Source organism: Gossypium hirsutum, chromosome A12 (genome assembly GCF_007990345.1).
Source record: "Gossypium hirsutum isolate 1008001.06 chromosome A12, Gossypium_hirsutum_v2.1, whole genome shotgun sequence".
Taxonomy (NCBI): Eukaryota; Viridiplantae; Streptophyta; class Magnoliopsida; order Malvales; family Malvaceae; genus Gossypium; species Gossypium hirsutum.
The window spans coordinates 64,225,780-64,249,284 of NC_053435.1; the positions used below are offsets into that span (position 1 = coordinate 64,225,780).

The 23,505-nt window shown below is 35.3% G+C and overlaps 1 non-coding gene across 1 annotated transcript; it reads right to left on the minus strand.

Annotated features, from left to right (window-relative positions):
• Window positions 1–17,261: 17,261 nt before the first annotated feature.
• Window positions 17,262–17,368, minus strand: LOC121211748 (small nucleolar RNA R71). The gene has a single exon (XR_005906966.1). It is a non-coding gene; the product is annotated as a small nucleolar RNA R71 (small nucleolar RNA).
• Between the last annotated feature and the right edge of the window lie 6,137 nt (window positions 17,369–23,505).

A 23,505-nucleotide genomic window follows, 5' to 3' on the forward strand; every position in this document is an offset into this window, starting at 1 on the left:
ATGACATGCTGATCATTTTTCCCTTCTATGGCAACATCAAATTCTCACTCTAACATGTACTTATGACTATTAGGTATTTTTACCGATTTAGCCCTTTTGCTAGTTTTCGCTTAAAACCGAGTAGCACAAGTTGTCTAACATAATTTAAAACCCCATATTTTATCATAAAACATCAAAATACACAAATTTCACCTATGGGTATTTTTCCAAATATAAACCCTAGGTTGAATTATTGCTAGCATAAGCTTAATCGAGCTTCCGGGATTCCAAAAACGTAAAGAACTTGAAAAACGGGGCTAGAATGGACTTACAATCGAGCTTGGAAGTTTGAAAAACCCTAGCCATGGTTTCTCCTTGCTATATTCGGCCATGGGGTTGAAGATGAGCAAAATTGGCTTTTAATTTTGTATTTTAATTCATTTTACCCCTAAATGACCAAAATGCCCTTACTACTAAACTTTCCAAAAATTCCATCCATGTCCAATTTTTGTCCATAGACTTAGAAATTGGTAAAATTTCTATTTAAGACCTCCTAATTAATATTTCAAAACAATTTTATACTAGAAACTTCTAGAATGCAAGTTTTGCAAATTATTTGATTTAGTCCCTAATTTCAATTTAAGCACTTGATGCATAAAATTTCTTCACTAAATTTTCACACAATCATGCAATCATATCATAGACCTTAAAATAATCATAAAATAATTATTTCTATCTCAAATTTTGTGGTCACAAAACCACTATTCCGACTAGGCCCAAAATCAGGATATTACATCCGTATAGAATGGCTCTGACGGAATTAAAAGAATTAAAGTCTTAGTTGCAAGAATTGACTTGTAGAGGGTTTGCTAGACTGAGTTTCTCACCTTGGGGTGCTCCTGTTTTATTTGTGAAAAAGAAAGATGGTACGATGAGAATGTGTATAGATTATCGTCAGTTGAACAAAGTGACTATTAAGAATAAGTATCCACTGCCCTGAATTGATGATCTGTTTGATCAATAGAAAGGAGCTGCTATGTTTTCGAAGATAGATTTGGGATCAGGTTATTATCAGTTGAGAGTAAAAGACTCAACATTCTGAAAACTGCTTTTCAAACGAGGTATGCCCACTATGAATTCTTAGTTATACCTTTCGGATTGACTAATGCACCTGCTATTTTTATGGATTTGATGAATAAAATTTTCAAACCGTATTTAAATCGATTTGTTGTCATTTTCAATGATGACATATTGATTTATTCACGAGATGAAACCAAACATGTTGAGCATCTGAGAATAGTGCTACAGACTCTGCGAGATAAATAGTTGTACACAAAATTTAGCAAATGTGAATTCTGGTTATGAGAGGTTGGTTTTTTGGGTCATATTGTATCAACATTTAGTATTCGAGTTGATCCGAACAAAATTTTAACTATTTTGGAATGGAAGCCTCCGAGGAATGTCTCTGAAGTCCGCAGTTTTCTAGGACTTGCTGGTCATTATAGACGATTCGTAAAAGGCTTTTTGATGATTACAACTTTGTTGACAAAGCTACTTCAGAAAGATGTTAAGTTTGAATGGTTTGAAAAGTGTCAGAATAGCTTTGATCAGTTGAAAACGTTATTGACCGAAGCCCCGGTATTAGTGCAGCCTAAATTGAGAAAATAATTTGTGATTTACAGTGATGCTTTATTGATTGGACTGTTTGATGCAAGGAGGCAGAGTCATTGCTTACGCTTCAAGACAGTTGAAGCCACACGAAAATAATTATCCGACACACGATCTTGAGTTAGCGCAAATTGTGTTTGCTTTAAAGATTTGGCCCCACTATTTGTTCAGTGAGAAATGTCATGTATATTCTGATCATAAGAGTTTGAAATATCTGATGGCTTAGAAAGATTTGAATCTACTACAGAGAAGATGGTTAGAATTGCCAAAAGACTATGAACTTGTGATTGATTATCATCCGGGAAAAGAAAATGTTGTTGTTGCTGCTTTGAGTCAAAAATCATTGTTTGCTTTGCGTGCTATGGATGCTCATTTGGTTCTGTCCAATATTGGTTCAGTTTTAGCTGAATTAAAAGCAAGACCTATGTTTTTACAGCAGATTATCGAAGCTTAGAAGACTGATAATGAGATTTTAACAAAATGAGCTTAGTATGACTTAAAATCTGAATCAGAATTTAGAGTTGATAAAGATGATGGTTTGAGATTCCGAGATCAAATTTGTATTTCGAAAAATCCAGAGTTAATTCAGATGATTTTGAATGAAGCTCATAACAGTTGGTTATCTGTGCATTCTGGAAGTACGAATATGTATAATGATTTAAAACAGTATTACTGGTGGTCTGGAATGAAAAGAGATATTTCTAACTTTGTTTCAAAATGTTTGATCTGTCAGCAAGTTAAAGCTGAACATCAAGTACCATCTGGTTTGTTACAATCGATTATGGTTCTGGAGTGGAAATGGGATCGAGTGACAATGGACTTTGTTTCGAGTTTGCCCCTGTCTCCGAGAAAGAAATATGTAATATACGTTGTAGTTGATAGATTGACAAAATCTGCCCATTTTATTCCGGTTCGATCCGATTACTCGTTTGATAGATTAGCTGAGTTATACATTTCTGATATCGTGAGATTGCATGGTATGCTATTGTCTATAGTGTCAGACAGAGATTCAAGATTTACATCATGATTCTGGAAGAAATTACAAGATGCTTTCGGTACTAAATTGCACTTCAATACTGCTTTTCACCAGGAAACGGATGGTCAATCCGAGCAGATTATTCAGATACTTGAGGATATGTTGAGATGTTGCATTCTTGAGTTTGAAGGTACGTGGGAATAGTATTTGTTTTTGATTGAAGTCGCTTATAATAATAGTTTTTTGTCGAGCATTAAAATTGCACCGTACGAGGCTTTATATGGTCGCAAATGCCGTACACCTTTATATTGGACTGAGTTCAGTGAAAATAAGATACACGGGGTTGATTTGATAAAAAGAAACTGAACAGAAAGTGAAAGTGATGAGAGATAGCTTGAAAACAGCTTCTGATCGTAAAAAATTTTATACAGACTTGAAAAGAAAAGACATTGAGTTTGAGGTTGGCAACAAAGTGGTTTTAAAAGTATCCCCGTGGAAGAAAGTACTTCAGTTTGGTAGAAAAGGAAAATTGAGTCCGAGGTTCATTGAGCTGTATGAGATTACTGAATGTATTGGGCCGGTAACATATAAATTGTTGTTGTCGCTAGAGTTAGAAAAGATTCATGATGTGTTTCATGTATCGATGCTTCGATGATACAGATCTAATCCTTCTTATTGATTCCTCCGTCTGAGACTAAAATTTAGTCTGATATGACTTACGAAGAATAATCGATCCATATCTTAGCTCGCGAGGTTAAGGAACTAAGAAATAAAAGAATTTCGTTAGTGAAAGTGATGTGCCATTGGCATGGTATTGAAGAGTCCATGTGGGAGCCTAAAGATATTATGAGACAACAATATCCGAATCTGTTTACCCGTAAGATTTTCGGGGACGAAAATCCCTAAGGGGGGAGAATTGTAACAGTTCGGTTTTAATCATAGTCGGAACAGTGGTTTGGAGACCACAAATTTGAGTCAGAGAAATGTTTAAATATTATTATTTGTATTTATGATGTGTGAATTAGCATGTGTGAAAGTCTCGTATGAAAATTTGAATGTTTGTGTACATAATTTAATAAAAAAAGACCTAATCGCGTAAAATGTAAAAGCTGTGTGCTACATGTTAAAAGTGCCTATTTGACTTGGCTTTATAATTGAGAGGTCCTTATGTGGTCATTATGCCATTTACATGTATAATGGACATTTATAACCTTAATTTATGTGAATTTATAATGATTTAATAAAAGGACAAAATTGTCATTTAGATTATATGTTAATTAAAATAAAACAAAAGCTTAAAATAAGCTCATTTCATGCTCATGTTGCCGAAATCATCAAAAGAAAAAGAAAAGAAATACAAGCTAGGGTTCGGCCTTGATTTTCATTGATTAAGGTATGTGTTTGGATCAATTTTTGATAATTTCTACGTTTTTGTAATCGTTGCTTCATATATTATCAAGCCTATGCCTCAATTTTTGATTTTGATGATGATTTTAAAGTGTGCCATGGATGAATTCATGAGCTTTATGTTGTTAAATGATGAAATATGAAAGTTTGATGTTGGGTTTACATGTTTTATCTTTGGATATTTGATGAAATTGAGTAATTTGGGCTAAATTGTAAAAATGTTATTTTTAGGGACTAAAATGTAAAATAAATGAAATCTATGGACTTGTATGAGAACTATGAAAATTCGGCTAAGCTTGTGTACAAGTAAAGTATGTGTATTTTGTGATTTTGTGAATTAGGGACTAAAGTGTCAAAATGTGAAAATGTGAGGGCTAGTTTATAAAATACCCTAAATGTATGTTTGTGGGTTGAATTGAATGACTGGGTGAATAAAAGGGTTAATTTTGAATACATATAGATAAAGAAAAGAGGAATTCAGATTTAGACCGAGGAAAGTCGAAGATAATCGAGTAGACGATTCAAATCGACAATTCCGAGTACGAGGTAAGTTCGTACGGGATAAATGATATTATAGTCATCTTTTAATGCTTTGGTGATGCATGAATTGTATAGATGTTTTATTATGGTTTGTGTAAGTGGATAAATCGAAGGTGTTCGGCACTAAGTGTGCGATTTGAAATAGTTGCGGTTATAAATAGCACTATGTGTGTGAAATGGAATAGCTTCAGCTATATGAGGCACTAAGTGTGCGATACTAAGGTAGCTTCGGCTATTTGAGATGGCACTAAGTGTGCAGAATAATTTTAGCTTCGGCTAATCATTAAAGTACTAAGTGTGCAAATCCTTTAAACTTGGAAAGACTTCGGAAAGAATAATGTATTCGAATGAAAGGTAAGAATGAAAATGAATAAATACAAAAAGGTTCAGGTATGTACAATACCCAGGTGGTAGATGACAATATATATATGAACTTAGTTGAATTGGTATAAACATATGAATTGTGTTGGCATAAAATTGATAGATGAATTGAAAATTTATAAGTGCTTATTTGTTGATGTTTTATATTTTATAAACTGTTGATGATTTTTGGTACGAGCTTACTAAGCTTTTGAAAGCTTACTCTGTGTATGTTTGCATTGTTTTATAGATATCGAAGCTACTGTGAGCTCGAGATCGTCGAGGATCGTCACCACACTATCGAACCTCATTTTGGTACCTATGAAAATGTGGATATTAAAGTATGGCATGTATAGGCTAGAAGAATTTTGGTTAGGTTTTGTAAGGTATTTATCATGCCATGTGATATGGCTAGTTTATGTTTGAACTTAAGGTTGGAAATGTTATATGATATGTGAGGCATTATGAATTATATGGTCTGTTTTGAATGACCAAAAGAAATGGTCAATGTTGGAAGTTTTAGTAAGTTTTGAGCTTGAGATTGAATGATGTATTGAAACATATGTTTTGGTATGAATTTAGTTTAGGTTTTGGTATGTTTTGGTTGATGAAATGATCTTGGAATATATTGATAATGTAAAGGTATGATTAATGTATGTTTTGGAATAGAGAATGGCTGAAATTGGTGTACAAAATATGCTTAGTTTGATGTTTGTAGGTTTGACCCAATTGGGGTGGCAAGTTGGCTATTCAAATGGCCTATTTTTTGTCCACACGGGTAGGGACACGGTTATGTGTCTCAGCTATATGCGACACACGGCTATGTTGCACAGATGTGTGCCCCTAGGGTATCCTACAATTATAAGTCAGGCTCGAGAATGGCCAAGGCACACGGGCGTGTGGATAGCCGTGTGGCCCAATTCAGATTCGACCACGGCGAAGGCACACGGGTGTGTCTTGTGGTCGTGTGAGCAAGTCAGTATGTATGCCCTATTTTGATACGGCCTAGACACACGGGCGTGTCTAATACCGTGTAAGACACATGGCCTATTCACACGGGCGTGTGACCTGTACTTGTTTGAAAAATGTTTAAATTTTGGAAAAATTTTTGTATGTGTTCGGTTTAGTCCCGACCACTTTCTAATACATGTTTGAGGTCTCGATGACCTATATAAGGGACTCTATATTGATGATTGATCTTTAATGCTTCGATACTTATGAAATGAATGTTAATGTTTCGATTTTTTCCGGTAATGCCTTTAACCCTAGTTCGGCAACGGACACAGGTTAGGGGTGTTACAGTTCGTATAAACTTAGTGAGTTCTTAGGAAAAATATTATCACCGTGATTACTATTAGACATTAAGAAAAAGGGACTTGAATAATTTTCCATAGTTGGCAGATACATTACTCTGCTCTTGTAGATTAACTTTTAGACACTATCACAATAAAATTTTGCCTATTGGCGGATGAGACCGGTTTCAAGCTCATAGAGGGCAATCACAAGCACATCTGCTTTGCGAATACACCACTGGTGTGGACTACCATTTATAATTGACAGACTTACCATTTATGTTTTCATGCAATGTGCACAACCACATACATCTTTTTTCCACGTAGCTTTTGGTCTCGATTCCTAAAGAACCCATTTTTTCCTAAATATCCATATCTGCTCATTAGAGATATAAAACAACATCACCTCCATAACCTCCTAACTTCCCTCATTATATGAACACATAGGTGTTCCTCCGTAAGGTTGAGTTTTCACCAGTCACGATTTGCATCTAATTGTCATACCAGAGGCAAAACATTTTATCTTGTGTCTTCTTTATCATAATGCATAATATCTCTCCGATACCTCCTTACTCCTATCTAGATACAAAGCTTGTGCAATAAGGAAGGAGTACTCAAACCATGTATATACCAAGTTTTTGGGTCTCCATAACTGTATATGGCCTTGGATGCACTGACTCTTGGTCATGTGACAGCCTATTGGTTGATGAGGCATAACCCTTCTGTTTGCATATACCTTTTGGTAGTCTTGGGCCAGCTTCAAGTGATTCTTGATGGCCATTACTTTTTCTTTAATTTTGTAGAATAGAACTGTGTCAACTTGCTTTTGTTCACTAAGATCCATCCAACATATTAATGATCTACATTTTCTCCCATATAGCGCTTGAAAAGGTGACATGTTCAAGCTAGCGTGGTAACTGTTGTTATATGTGAACTTCGCCAAAGGTAGATACTTCTCCCAATTCACCCTAAAATCGATCACACAGCTTTTGAGCATATCTTCCAACACTTGGATCACTCTCTCTGATTGTTCATTAGTATATGGATGGAAGGTGTTACTGAATTGAAGCTTGATTCCTAGAGATGTTGGTAAGTATTTCCAAAACCTTGACGTGAATCTAGGATCTCAGTCAAACACAATTGAAGAAGGTATGCCGTGCAGGCGAACTATTTCCGAAATGTATAGCTTCGCTAACTTCTCCAATAAGTAGTTTATTCGCACCGCCATGAAATTGGTTGATTTTGTCAATCGATCCACTATTACCCAAAATTTTTTTCTTAGATGCACTAATAGGAAACCCCGAGACAAAATCCATTGTGATTCTATCCCACTTCCATTCTGGGATTTCCAGCGAGCGTAATTTACCAAAAGTAACCTGATGTTCCGTCTTGACCCTTCGGTAGGTTAAACACTTCATTACAAACTCTGATATCTCATTTTTATTTTTGACGACCAAAATAAATTCCTTATTTCTCTATACATCTTTACACTTCTAGGATGAAAGGAATATGGTCCTTGGTGAGCTTCTTTCATAATTTCCTGCTAACATACAACCTTCCTGTGAAGTGTAATTCTACTTTTTTACCCATACTGAAATTATTAGCATCCCCAAACTTAATACACTCATTTACTTCCTTACATCGCATGTCCTTTAATTGAGACTCTATCATTCTCCATACATACTCTTGGTCTCAAAGAAGTTGGAGTCGATACCACATTAGCTTTGCTTGGATGGTATTTGATGGTCAAGTTGTAATCCTTTAACAACTTGATCCATCTTTGTTGACTTAGATTTAGCTCATTTTGAGAAAGAAAATACTTTAGGCTCTTGTGGTTAGAGAATATACGACATTTCTCCCCATAGACATAATGTCTCAAAATCTTTAGGGCTAACACCACAACTGCTAGTTCTAAATCATCAGTTGGGTAGTTCCTCTTATGAGGGTTGAGTTGGTGTGACACATAAGCAATCACCTTTCCTGTCTAAATGAGTACACACCCTAACACAATCAAGGATGCATTTGTAAACACAACATATTGTACTCTCGGCTCTGGTTGACTCAAAACTGGGGCTTCCATCAGTGTTTTCTACAAGTCATCAAAATTGCCTAACATTCTTAGTACAGTGGAACTTCTCGTCTTTCCTTAGAAACTGTGTTAATGGTGTTGCCATTATAGAGAACCCCTTCATGAATCTTTGGTAATAACCTACCATTCCAAGGAAACTTCGCATTTCAGTAACACATTTCAGTGGATTACATTCAAGTACAACCCGTATATTCTCAGAATCTACTTTGATTCCTTCTATGGATAATATGGTCTAAGACATGGACTCCCTTCAACCAAAATTCACACATGCTGAATTTGGTGTACAATTTCTTCTCTCGAAGAACACTTAAAACTATCCGCAAGTGTTCCTCGTGCTCCACCTCACTCTTTGAGTAAATTAGAATGTCATCAATAAAGACAACGACACAATGATCAAGGTAGGACTAGAATACTCTATTCATCAGGTCCATGAATATTGTTGGCGCATTGGTCAAACCAAAGGGCATTACTTAAAATTCGTAGTGACCATAGTTTATGTAGAATGCAGTCTTTAGAATATCATCCCCTTTTATCTTCACCTGGTAATATCCAGACCATAGATCGATATTTGAAAAAACTTTGGCTCCGCTAAGGTTCAACCGGGATTTCTCTCTCTTTTCCAACAATTTCATCAATCAAGTAATTATCCACAAACATATTTCCAATATTATTATAAAATGTCATAATACAAGTAATATTGATGTATTACTTACATATAAACTTACATCTCATTTAATATCAAGGCAATAACATTAAATTACACATTGCCTTATTAAAAATCATATGAACTTACAATTTCCCATAATATCCATAATCATAGAAATCACATTTATGTATGATAATTCTATGCACTTCATGTACCATAGACATATTTTTAAATCAATTCATAAACTTGGCACCATAATCATTTAATTTAACATAATTCAATTAATTCACTAAATTTAACTTTCAAATATAAATTATAGCATTATTACTATTTTATTATCATACCAACTTACATACTTTCAACACCTCGGAAATCATAGTAAATATATCAATTTTACATTGAACATGCATAAATTAATGCTTATTATACATATGAACTTACCTCGATACTAAAACGACCATTTAACCAACTTTCCCAGTTTTCGATTTTTCTCTCATTCTAGGTTCAAATCTCGTTTTCTGGGATCTAAAACATCATATTTTACTTATTTAATTAATGTAATATTCAAAACGGTCCTTACCTCAAACTTTGGAAAAATTATAATTTTGCCCCTAAACTTTTGCATATTTACACTTTTGCCCCTAGGCTCGGGAATTAAACTTCATCCCTTATTCTTATGTTTTATGACATGTTGATCACTTTTCCCTTCTATGGGAACATCAAATTCTCACTCTAACATATACTTATGACTATTAGGTATTTTTACCGATTAAGCCCTTTTACTCGTTTTCACTCAAAACCGAGTAGCACAAGTTGTCTAACATAATTTAAAACCTCATATTCTACTATAAACCAGCAAAATAAACACATTTCACCTATGGTTATTTTTCCAAATATGAACCCTAGCTTAAATTATTGCTAGAATAAGCTTAATCAAATTACCGGGATTCCAAAAACGTAAAGAACTTGAAAAACGGGGTTATAACGGACTTACTATTGAGCTTGGAAAGCTTGAAAACCCTAGCCATGACTTCCCCCATGCTAATTTCAGCCTCCATGAGAAAGATGAGTCAATTTTGGCTTTATTTTCCCTTGTTATTTCTTTTAATTACCAAATGACCGAAATGCCCTTCCTTACTAAACTTTCAAAAATTCCATCTATGTCCAATTTTTGTCCATCACTTAGAAATTGGTCAAATTTCTATTTAAGACCTCCTAATTAATATTTCAAAGAAATTTCATACTAGAAACTTCTAGAATGCAAGTTTTGCAACTTATTCAATTTAGTCCCTAACTTCAAATTGAGCATTTTATGCATAGAATTTCTTCACGAAATTTTCACACAATCATGCAATCATATCATAGACATAAAAATAATCATAAAATAATTATTTCTATCTCGGATTTTGTGGTCCCAAAACCTCTGTTCCAACTAGACCCAATTTTGGGCTATTACAAAAACATCCAAAATCAAGGCTAAATCATATCATTCATTACCAACACTTAACATATTTTCTATAGCATAATTTTCAAAATCAATTCATACCAAACTCTCATTCACAAGTATCAACATGAATACTTTCATCATGCATAATTCTACTTAGGTTTCCTAGCACACCAAAGGACTCATCTCATCCATTTCACAACAAGTTATTTAACCATAATAAACATAAAGCAACCCATTAAAAAACAAAAAAAAAAAACAAGAAAGCATTAACACATATACTTATATAAAGAGGCTTACAATCATTTTAGCCAAAACAAGCCAAATACATGGCTAAATATCAAATCACCTTAAACAAATATAAGCCAATACATTTGGCCAAATCAAATGACACATATACCAAAATGACCAAATCCCTATACATGCCATACTTTCAAAATACTAAGATCATCAATACCCAAAAATAAGAGTTTGATAGTGTGATTCGAATCTCCAACGATCTCCGATCCGAGTTAGCTTGGCGACACTATAAAACATGGAAAAATAAAAGGAGTAAGCTATATAGCTTAGTAAGCTTGTATGCAAGAAATAAGCAACCTTACCAAGCATATAACATGCAAATATTATAACATAATTAAATGTAAATTCACCATAGTCTCATGATCATAACTTATTCTACCACAAAACTTACCTCATATTCATTGTTTCAAGCATTTAATTAACATGAGCTTTATGTACATACCTAAACCATCTCGAAATGAATTTACACATATTATTATCTTTGACATACCTATGAACCACTCGGAATAATAATGTCAGATACTCGGGATTTTGTACACTATGTGCCACATACGTAGCTAATGCTTCGTCAATCTCATATCACATAATCGCTCGATCTCGAGCTATCGACGGGCCTACTCACACACGCTGTTAGTCAAGACGTAGCTACGTGGTGCTGCTCACACAAGCTGTCAAGTATCCATAACATATGTTAGTATACTAAGCCACTGATAGGACGTACAAAACCAGTACTCGGATCACATAATCACATAACACATAATGACCCTAGTAACATGTAACACCCCTTACCCGTATCTGGCACCGGAACAGGGTACGAGGCATTACCAGACTTAACTCAAAGGAACATTGAAAACTGAGACATGAATCTCCACTCAAATTTAAAAGCTTTCAAAGACATTCGTACCGTCCCTTAGACGAGCCTACGAGGCCTAAAACATACATTGGGAGAAATTCGAGACTAAACTGAGAACTTTGAAAACTTTTAAAACACTTAGAAAATTTTTCATAGAAACAGGGGTCACACGCCCGTGTGGCTTGGGACACGCCAGTGTGGGTAGGTCGTGTGGTCACACACACCCGTGTCCCTAACCCGTGCAACTCTCTGTACATGATGTCATCAAAAAATTAGGGTGAGATGGCTATGACACACGCCCATGTGCTAGGCCGTGTGGGCGATTTAATTTTCATATTTTTTCCTAAAATAGGTGCAAACTTCACACGCCTTGGGCACACGCCCATGTCCCTGGGCTGTGTCCTTCACACGGCTGAAACACATAGTTGTGTCTCTGCCCGTGTGGCCAATTTGAAGCTAAAAATCAAAATACATGAGACACATGGCCGAATCACACACCCATAGGGCAAGCCGTGTGTGACATGCCCGTGTGCCTACCTGTGTGGACAAAAATAAGGCTATTTACCAAGCCTTTTTGCCACCCTTACTTGCACCAACCTATAGAACATCAAACAACACCAATCCAAGCATATACACATAACCAATTTAGCCACAACCAAGATATCCACACACCAATTACATGCTAATTTCTATCACTTGCAACATTTCATAATTATCATCACAAACCATACAATAACTCCATCCATGAAAGGCATCACTAAATGTATAAATACTTAACCGATATTAGCCAATACCAATTGGCCATTTCCAAAATGAATCAAATACCATTACAAGGCAACATATTTCACCAAATCAATAATGACACATATCACAAAAAGACCAAGTCCCTATACATTCCATAACTCAAAATAATGTATTAATAAGTACCCAAAATGATAATTTGATAGTGTGAGTGGATCACTGACCATTTTTGATCCCCGAGCTGGCTTGATGACACTATAAGAAATGAAAAGGAAGGGGGTAAGCTTGAAGCTTAGCATGTAAGTAATAATCAACTTTAAACATACAATAACATACACATAACATAATGCAAATTAGCACAAAATCATCAAGTGATCATAGACATATCTTACTAATTTGCATCCCCCCAATATTGCATCTTAAACCGAGATCATTTTTCATGATTTTTGCATACGTACCTGTACCAATTAATAACATAATCATAACCTTTCACATCTTTGACATAATCTTTAACTTACCCGTTGAACCACTTGGAATACTAAAGGATACTCGGGAATTATATACACATAGAATCATACCAATGCCATATCCCAGATATGGTCTTTTATGGGATCTCATATCGATGCCAATAGCCTAGCTATAGTCTTACAAGATTCTCATATCGACGCCATGTCCCAGACATGGTCCTACACAAAATCTCATAGCGATGCCATATCCCAGATATGGTCTTATACGTAAACTCATAACCCTAATATTATGACATTTGTATCCTAACTATTTCTATGGTTCAAGAGGGAATTTTGCCGTATCGAATCTTTGCCGAACGAATCCATAATGATAATTGTACAAGTCATGCAATAAAAAAATATTAAATACATAATATAAGTTGTATTATTTACACACGAACTTAGTTTGGTACAAAAATAGTAGAAATGAATCTAATCATGAATAACCTTATTTTTCCCCTGATCAAGTTTCGAACTTCGTTTATCTTGATCTATAATAGAAAATTTAGCTTATTTAAATATCACATTACTCAATTCAGTCCAAAAATCATACTATGGAAAAATTACATTTTTTCCCCTAAACTTTGACATATTTACATTTTTGTCGCTAGGCTCGTAAAATGAAATGCATTCAATTTCTTTGTTACCCAAACCTAGTCGACCCATACACATGCTCATATCAACCCATATTTTCATCAAATCAAATTTTTACTACACATTTTACAGCTTTTACAGATAGGTCCCTTTTAGGTATTTTCATGAAAAATCACCTAATAAAAGTTGTTTGTTACACATCAAACTTTCATTTTCTACCATTAAACATCAAAATACATGCATGTCACACATGGGTAAATTTTTAAACATGAACCCTACTTCAATATAATGGTAGAAATGGAAAGATCGGGTGAATACGACTTGAAAAACATAAAAAGTATTAAAAACGGGGCTAGGATGCACTTACTATCAAGCTTGAAAGTTGAAGAAAACCTAGCTATGGTGTCTTGAAAATTTCAGCTAAGGGAGGAAGAATATGGACACAATTTTGACTTGATTTTCCCTTTTTATTCTTTTATTTACTAAATGGCCAAAATGCCCTTTTAGCCTTTCTTTGAAATTTTATCTCTCCATGCCCATTTTTATCCAATAACTTCAAAAAATGGTCTAATTACCATATAAGAACCTCTAATTTAAAATCTCGTATCAAGTGGACACCTCTAACATGTATAACTCAACTTTTGTACTTTTTACGACTTAGTCCTTTTGACTAAATTGAGTGCCCAAACATCAGAATTTTTGAACGAAATTTTCACGAAATTATTCCGTAAAACTGTAGACCTTGAAAATATAATAAAAAAAGATTAACTATGTCAGATTCGTGCTCCAGAAACCATTGTTCCAACTAGCCCCAAAATTGGGCTATTACAACTCTCCCACCTTTAGGGATTTTCTTCTCAGAAAATCTTACCAGAAAAGAGGTTTTGGTATTGTTTTCTCATAGCATCCTCAGGTTCCTACATAGTTCTTCAACACCGTGTCTTTGCCACAAAACCTTCACTAGAGCTATACTTTAATTTCTCAACTGTTTCACTTTACGAGCTAAAATCTTAATCAGTTCCTCACCATACGTCATATCCGGTCGAATCTCAATCCGAGTTAGAGAAATCACATGTGAAGGATCGGAATGATATCGTCGCAACAACACATGAAACACATTATGAATCTTTTCCAACTCTGTTAGAAAGCTAGCCGATATGCTACTGGCTCTATTCTTTCAACAATCTCATACGGTCCAATGAAGCGTGGGCTCAACTTGCCTTTACGGCCAAATCTGAGAACTTTCTTCCATAGAGATACTTTCAAAAACACTTTATCCCCAACTTGAAACTCAATTTCTTTTCTTTTTCAAATCTGCGTATGACTTTTGTTGATTTGAAGCTACTTTCAAGCAATCACGGATTACCTTTACTTTCTCTTCTATTTCCTTAACCAAGTCAACCCTGAGAATTTTTTTCTCACTAAGCTCAGTCCAATACAATGGTGTTCGACACTTGTAGCCATACAATGCCTCATATGGCGCCATCTTAATACTTAACTGAAAATTGTTACTGAAAATTGTTGTTATAGGCAAATTCGACCAATGGTAGATATTTTTCCCAACTAGCCTCGAATTCTAAAACACAACATCGGAGCATATCTTCAAGTACTTGAATCGTTCTCTTGGATTGACCATCGGTCTGCGGATGAAAAGCGGTACTAAAATTCAAATTTGTACCCAAGGATTCTTGTAACTTTTTCCAAAACCTTGAAGTAAACCTCAGATCTATATCCGAAATAATGGAAACAGGTACCCCATGCAATCTCACAATCTCAGTAATGTATAGTTTAGCTAGCTTATCAAGTGAATAATTAGTATGTGATACACCATAATATATATTTACCCCATAATTGGCATATTTATGGATGATTTTTCAATGGTTTCATTGAATTTGATGCTCCTAATCCTTTAATTTCATGTTTTATACTCAAGAGAGCTTAGGATGACAAAAAGGCCAAGAAACAGGCCAAAAATGGACAAATTGGGCCTAAATCAGTGTTTTTCACGGCTTAGGCACTTCCACACAGGTGATCTACAGGCCCGTGTGTGACACACGGGTAGACCATACGCCCGTGTGTCATGGTTGTGTCGACATTAATCCAAGTCAGAATTACACACGGCTTGAGCACTTGCACACAGGCATGGCACACGGTCGTGTCCCTGTCGAGCCCAACTCTAGTTCTACACGGAAAAGGCTAATTTTGGGCATCTGAAAGTCTATAAAAACACCCTAGAAGAGGATTAGAGTGGACACGCAGAGCTAAAGGCAGAAAATACTCAAGGACAGCCATCAAAATCACCTTAGAAGCAGGATCTACATCAAGACTGAAGAATTCCATCCAATTTCCTAGAAGTTCTTTGGGTTTCTTTATGTTTTGTTGTTTTCCAAACTTTGAGATGTTTTCCATTATTATTATGAACTAAACTCCCTAAATACCTAAAGGAGATAAAACCTAAGACGGATCTTATTATTATTTGAGTTATATGATAAATACTTGTTCTTATTCTTAATTGTGAATTTAACCCTTGCTTTAATATTCCATGATATTAATTCAGGTTTTTGATGTGTTTATTCAGTAGAGCGAAAGTCCCTGTTTAAGAGTAGACCATTCATAATTAAGCGGAGTTCATGCAATCCTAGAGATAGGACGACATAAATCTGCTGGATTAGAGTCAAATCTAATGAGGGAATCCATAGATCAAGTTAATACGACAATAGGGGTTATTAGAAAGAGATTTCAATTAATCAACCTTGAGTCAGTTGTTTTTAGCCTCGAGAGAGATATTAACATAAATCAGAGATTTCTACAGATTAAGTCGAGTGAATAAATCGTCTAACTCGAAGGTAATAAGTGAAGTCCAGGTGGATTCTTCCTTGCGTATTGTCTTCTCTCTCGATTTTCTAAAAAATATTTTTTAACTTTAATCTCTATCGTAATCTTAGTTAATTAGATAATTAGTTCTAGATAAAACATTCTCTTAAAATTTAGGCTAGATAATAAAAAGATAGTAATTACTAGTACTTTTAGTCCTCGTGGATACGATATTTTCGGTCTCACCATAACTATACTACTGGTCGATAGGTGCGCTTGCCTTAAGTTGAATTTTTAGTTAGTTTCACGACCAACAAGTTTTTGGCACCGTTGGCGAGGACAAGATATTAGGAACGCTTAATTTTTATTACTTTATCCATTCTTTATTTTTAGTGCAATTTAATTTTGTTTTTAATTTTTGTTAATTACTAAAATTTATTTTCTTTACTTCCGGCAAGTTTTTATAGTTTATGACTAGAAGAAACCCGTCAGGACCTCTACTTTTTGACAGTGAGATCGAAAGCAGAGCTCGCAGAAATCGAAGAGAAATAAGACGAAGCCTACAATACATAGAGGAAGGGCAAGAGGACGATATTCACACCACAACCGAGGAGATGGCTGAAAAACAGAATAATCCGCTACCTCCTGTGGTTGCTGCAAATCCAGTAAATCAGAATCCTACTCCTTGTACTATGTATGATTATGCTAAGCCTACTTTAACAGGAACTAAATTGAGTATAGTTAGGCCTGCTGTTGCTGCAAATAATTTTTAATTGAAACCTAACACGATTCAAATGATACAACAGTTTGTTCAGTTTGATGGTTTGCAAGACGAAGATCCAAACACTCATTTAGCAAATTTCCTAGAATTCTGTGATACTTTTAAGGTCAATGGCATTTCTGATGATGCCATTTGCCTTCGGTTGTTTCCATTCTCATTGAGGAAGAAAGCTAAACAGTGGTTAAACTCGGTACCACGAGGGTCAATCACTACTTGGGAAAAAATGGTCGAAAAATTTTTACTAAAATATTTCCCCCCGGCTAAAACAGCTAAACTAAGGAATGATATTTCTTCTTTTGTGCAGATGGATTTAGAAACACTCTATGATGCATGGGAGAGATACAAGGATCTATTGAGAAGGTGCCCTCACCATGGGTTACCTTTATGGTTGCAGGTTCAGACTTTTTACAACTGTGTAAACCCCTCAACAAGGCAACTGATCGATGCAGCCGCCGGTGAAACTTTAAACAATAAAATACCTGAAGAGGCTTACGAATTTTTTGAGGAGATGTCATTGAATAACTTTCAGTGGCAAGTTATGAGAACAAAGCCGACAAAAGCAACAAGTGTTTTCAACCTCGTCGCGGTCGCTATGCTCTCTAACTAGGTAGAACTTTTGAATAAAAAGATTGATGGTTTGTATGGTTCTACTCAAGTATATCTAGTGATGAGGTGTGATTCAAATGGAGGAGGAGTGCACAATACAAATTATCTGTCCTTCAACCCTAGTACCAATGAGGAAAAAGTCCACTATATGGGTACTAATTCTAGACCTCAAAATAACCCGTATAGTAACACTTATAATGCAGGTTGGAGGAACCATCCCAATTTCTCGTGGGGTGGTCAAGGAAGTCAAAGACCACATCATCCTCTAGGTTTTCAACAACCACCTTACCAATAAGATAAGAAACTGAACTTTGAAGAGATGCTCACAAAATTTATCTCAGTGTCAGAAACTCGTTTTCAGAATACCAAAACAACACTTAAGAATCAACAAGCGTCAATCCAAGGGCTCCAAACTCAAATAGGATAGCTTGCTAAGTTGATTTCTGATAAGACTGAAACTAACCCAAGGGAACAACTTCATGCCATTACTGTGTACAATGATGAAGGGTTAGTTGAAGCTGAACCAAAACTGAGGCAAGACAATGTGGTAGATAACAGTAAGGTTGATGTAAGTAAATAGTATAAACCTCGTGTACCATACCCTAAGGTGACAAGGAAAGACCACACAGACGAACAATTCGGTAAATTCCTTAAATTATTAAAAAAATTACATATTAACTTACCGTTTATTGAAGCTCTTTCGTAGATGCCAAACGTAGTGAAATTTTTAAAGGAGCTCTTGGCTAATAATCGAAAGTTAGATGATGCATTGCATGTGGAATTAAACACAGTTTGCTCAACCATTTTACAAAATAAGCTACCCAACAAGTTGAAAGATCTAGGGAGTTTTACGATTCCTTACTTAATTGGTAGTTTAAATATTAACAATGCTTTGGCTGATTTAGGGGCAAGCATTAATGTCATGCCTTATAAAATGTTTAAACAACTAGGTTTTAGGAAACCCAAACAAACTAGGATGAGCATTCAATTGGCAGATAAAGCAATTAGATTTCCTAGGGGGATTATTGAAGACGTGCTTGTCAAAATTGATAAATTTATATTCCCAATTGATTTTGTTGTTCTAGACATGGAAGAAGATAGTGATGTGCCTTTGATTTTAGGACGACCCTTTTTAGCAACTGCTAGGATTATCATTGATGTTTGCATAGGAAAACTAATACTTCGTGTAGGAGATGACACGATTACTCTCCAAGCTCGTGATTTGATTAAAATATCTACTAAGCAAGATGGTTGTACAAGTTCTATTGATTTAAATAACATTATGGCTCAAACTTCTTTTCAGGAAACCCCTTGGAAGAACGTGATGGAGACATATTCTAGTCCATGTGACAAAAACAGAACGAGTCATGAGGAACGAAGACTACAAATCTATGAACTAGACGAATGTCGAGCACATGTCAAGGAGAAACCAAAAGCACACGATGAATCAAAGCAACACCACGATAGGCGTAGGGATGAAGCAATGCATTTTAAGGTCGGGGACAAAGTATTGTTAGATGAAAAGGACCCCCAAATTGCTACTTTAGAGCACAATATAAACGGATAAATTCCCTTCATGGTACTGAAAACCTTCCCACATGGTACAGTTGAGGTAACACATACTGAATTTGAAACTTTCAAGTTTAATAATACTCAACTCAGACCTTATTTTGATAAATTGATAGCAGAGGTGAGGATTTTCAACTCCTCAATCCACCGTGACAACACGAAATTAAGGTAAGTCAAGCTTAGATTTTAACTAAGCGCTTCTCGAGAGGCAACTCGAGCACTAACACCACTAACTAGTTCATTTTAGCTATTTTTCGTGTTTTTTTATGCAGGAACAGTGACCCATACGGCCTGGACACACGGGCGTATCCATGACCATGGCGTGTCCTAGGCGTGTGAAAACTGAAGCAAAATTTTTAAATTTTTAACAAGTCAGAGAGGTACACGGGAAAGGCATACGGCCGTGTGTTCGGACACATGGGCATGGGAGAAGCGAACAACGAAGAACACGGCCATGTGAACCACACAGCCTGGACACATGGGCGTGTTCCCAGGCCGTGTGATGATTGGACATTCAATTTTTGTGACAAACACGGGCACGACCGTGTGGCCCAACACGGGGCCTTAACACAACTATTCCCTATTTTAACCCTAACCCCTCTTTTATTTTTTATTTTTGTTTTTTTGTTTTCTCTCTTGTTTTCTTCCCCAGTCCTTACCGCCTCAACCCCCCATCATCCGACCAGTGGTGTTTCCTTCAGAGCACAGCTTTCACTAAGACCCCCTCTCTTGCCCCAAACAAAACTCCCCTCACCCTTTTTCGCCGCCACCACCACTGAGTCACCGACCTCCTACTGCCACTTTGACAGATTTATCTGAGTGATTCACTAGCTTTGAGCAACAGTGATTTCAGCGGTTTGACAGCATCGATGCCACTCTTCGACAGATTTACCACTACCTCCACATCTCTCCTTCGGCAACGTCAACCCATGAGGCATCTAATGATGAGGACCTTTGAGTCCCTTTATTTTACTATTATTTTTATTTTTATTACAATTCTATTTTGTCTCTTATTTGTTTTTGAGGACTTATGTTTTTTTTTTATTTTGAACTATGTTTATCTTTATAATTATTATTAAGTGATCCCTTAATTCTCTCCCACAATGGTGTTTATTTTCTTATTAGTACCTCAGAATCATGCCTTTCATTCAGCTTTCTCTACAATTCTTGCTTTCGCTCTTCCAAGGATTTCATCCAAAAATTAGGGCAGTTTCGCTTCTCTCTCTCTTTCTGATATTATGCTTCTATTGCTATTATCTATCTTTGTACATTGAGGACAATGTACATCTTAAGTGTGGGGAGGTTATTTATGTGATTATCAAAAAATCCCTGAATTTTTATCTTGTTCTCAAATAACTTTCTCATATCATTATTAGAGTAAATTTTGATTGGTTTATGATTTTTATTGAAATGTTTTGAATTAAATCATAGGTAACTGTGCATTGATTGTTTAAACTTTAAGACATTAGATAATCAAGCATGATAAGTTGACTTTTGAGAAGTAAATTTGCTAGGTTGCTTCCCTGAATTGAGGTATTATCTTGAAGTTTTGAATTTACAGATTGACATAAAATACCCATAAATTTCGTGAGATCTTGAGCCTTTTAGAGTATATATCTTTTTCGCTCAATGATTGTTTTTAGGAGTGATTCAACATTGATTTGCTATTCTAGAACTTGCATCGATTATATATGTTGAGACCACACCTTTGATTGGATATACTAAAATGATAAAGGCACTTCGGTTTTAATCCATTTACCCCATAAAAAGCCTACCCACATAATTAACCCCTAGTGAACCCCTTTGAGCCTTAACTATTATTTCTTGATTTTTCCTCTTAATATTAACCCACAACTTAACCCTTTTTGATTCATTAAGAATTTCTCCCTTTTTATTGACTCCCTTTTTATTAAGATTTAATTTGATTAGTTACCTAATTATGTTTGTTCATTCCAGTTGCTGAATTATTTCTTAATATGTATTTTCCATTCCTGTTCTTATTCTTAAAAAAAAACCGTATAGTCATATTCATCCAATTACATATTGTTCTAAAAGAGCTTGGATAATTTAAAGTCAATATATTGAGAAAAAGCTCACATCTTTAGTCTCGGATAGTTCGAATTCTGGCATTTTTTTGTAATTCAGTGATTAGCTTTAATTTTTCTAAGTTTGGTAATTTATTAAATTAATCTCGAGTCTAACCCTCTTTTGCAGCCTTTATCCACGCCTTTAACCCAAGCCCCAACAACCTTGTTAAAGACCTTTTGATTTGTGTATTATTTCATTATAGTGGTGGAGATTTGATTTTCATGCAAGCCTATGGTAATAACTTTTCATGTTTAACTATTGAATGCTTAATTATTGAACCTTAAACCCTTTGAGTGATTTGAGTGAATCATTAGTGAGGATGTCAACTTTGTCAATTTGGAATTAAAGGGTGATTACTTAGATAAAGGGGGATACCTATGATTTTTTGATTGAAATGCTCAATTTGGATTGTTCGAAACTTTAATGTTCTTTTAGTTAAGCTTTTAATGTATGATTACTTGTGAATTATTTTGAACATTATTGATGAGAATTATAAGTTGGGAAGGATTTATTTTAATTGTGAGTTGAGGATTTTGCTTGAGGACAAGGAAATGCTTAAGTGTGGGGATATTTGATAAACCATAATATATATATTTTTAGCCATGATTGGCATATTTATGGATGATTTTTCCTTGGTTTCATTGAATTTGATGCTCCTAATCCTTTAATTTCATGTGTTATACTCAGGAGAGCTTAGGATGGCACAAAGAGCAAGAAACGAGCCAATAACAGATAAATTGGGCCTAAATCAGTGTTTCACATGGCCTGAGCACTTCCACACAGGTTATCCACACAGCCGTGTGTGACACACGGGTAGACCACATGCCCATGTGTCATGGCCGTGTCGACATTAATCCAAGTCAGAATTGCACATGGCCTAAGCACTTGCACACGGGCGTCGCACATGGCCATGTACCTGTCGAGCCCAACTCTAGTTCTACTCGAAAAAGGCTAATTTTAGGCTATTTTGGGCATTTGAAAGTCTATATAAGCACCCTAGAAGAGGATTAGAGCGAACACGCAGAACTAAAGGCAGAAAATACTCAAGAACAGCCATTAGAATCACCTTAGAAGCTGGATCTACATCAAGACTGAAGAATTCCATCCAATTTCCTAGAAGTTCTTTGGGTTTCTTTATGTTTTGTTGTTTTCCAAAATTTGAGATGTTTTCCATTATTATTATGAACTAAACTCCCTAAATACCTAAAGGAGATAAAACCTAAGACGAATCTTATTATTATTTGAGCATATGATAAATACTTGTTCTTATTCTTAATTGTGAATTTAACCCTTGCTTTAATATTCCAGGATATTAATTCAGGTTTTTGATGTGCTTATTCAGTGGAGCAAAAGTCCCTGTTTAAGAGTAGATCATTCATAATTAAGCGGAGTTACATGCAATCCTAGAGATAGGACGACGTAAATTTGCCGAATTAGAGTCAAATCTAATAAGGGAATCCATAGATTGAGTTAATGCGACAATAAGGTTTTAATTAGAAAGAGATTTTAATTAATCAACCCAGAGTCAGTTGTTTTTAGTCTCGAGAGAGATATTTACATAAATCAGGGATTTTTACGGATTAAGTCAAGTGAATAAATCGTCTAACTCAAAGGTAATAAGTGAAGTCCAGGTGGATTCTTCCTTCGGTATTGTCTTCTCTATTGGTTTTCTAAAAAGTATTTTTCAACTTTAATCTCTATTGTAATCTTAGTTAATTAGAAAACTAGTTCTAGATAAAACATTCTCTTAAATTTTAGGCTAGATAATAAAAAGATAGTAATTACTAGTACTTTTAGTCCTCGTGGATACGATATTTTCGGTCTCACCATAACTATACTATTGGTCGATAGGTGCGCTTGCCTTAAGTCAAATTTTTAGTTAGTTTCACGACCATCAGTACGTACCGGTATAAAGTGAGCTAATTTCGTCAATGTATCAACCGCAACCCATACAACATCTTCTTTTTCGGAGTCAAAGGCAAACCCATTACGAAATCCATTGTAATCCTATCCCATTTTCACTCGGGTACCATCACTGGCCGAAGTAAAGTTGAAGGCATTTGGGGTTCATCTTTGAATTGTTAACAAATCAAACATCTTGAAACAAACTCAGAGATATCGCTTTTTATGCCTGGCCACCAATACATTTTCTTCAAATCACTATACATTTTTGTACTACCCGAATGCACAGATAAACAACCATTATGAGCTTCATGGATAATTTTTTGAATAATCTCATTATTTTTCGGCAC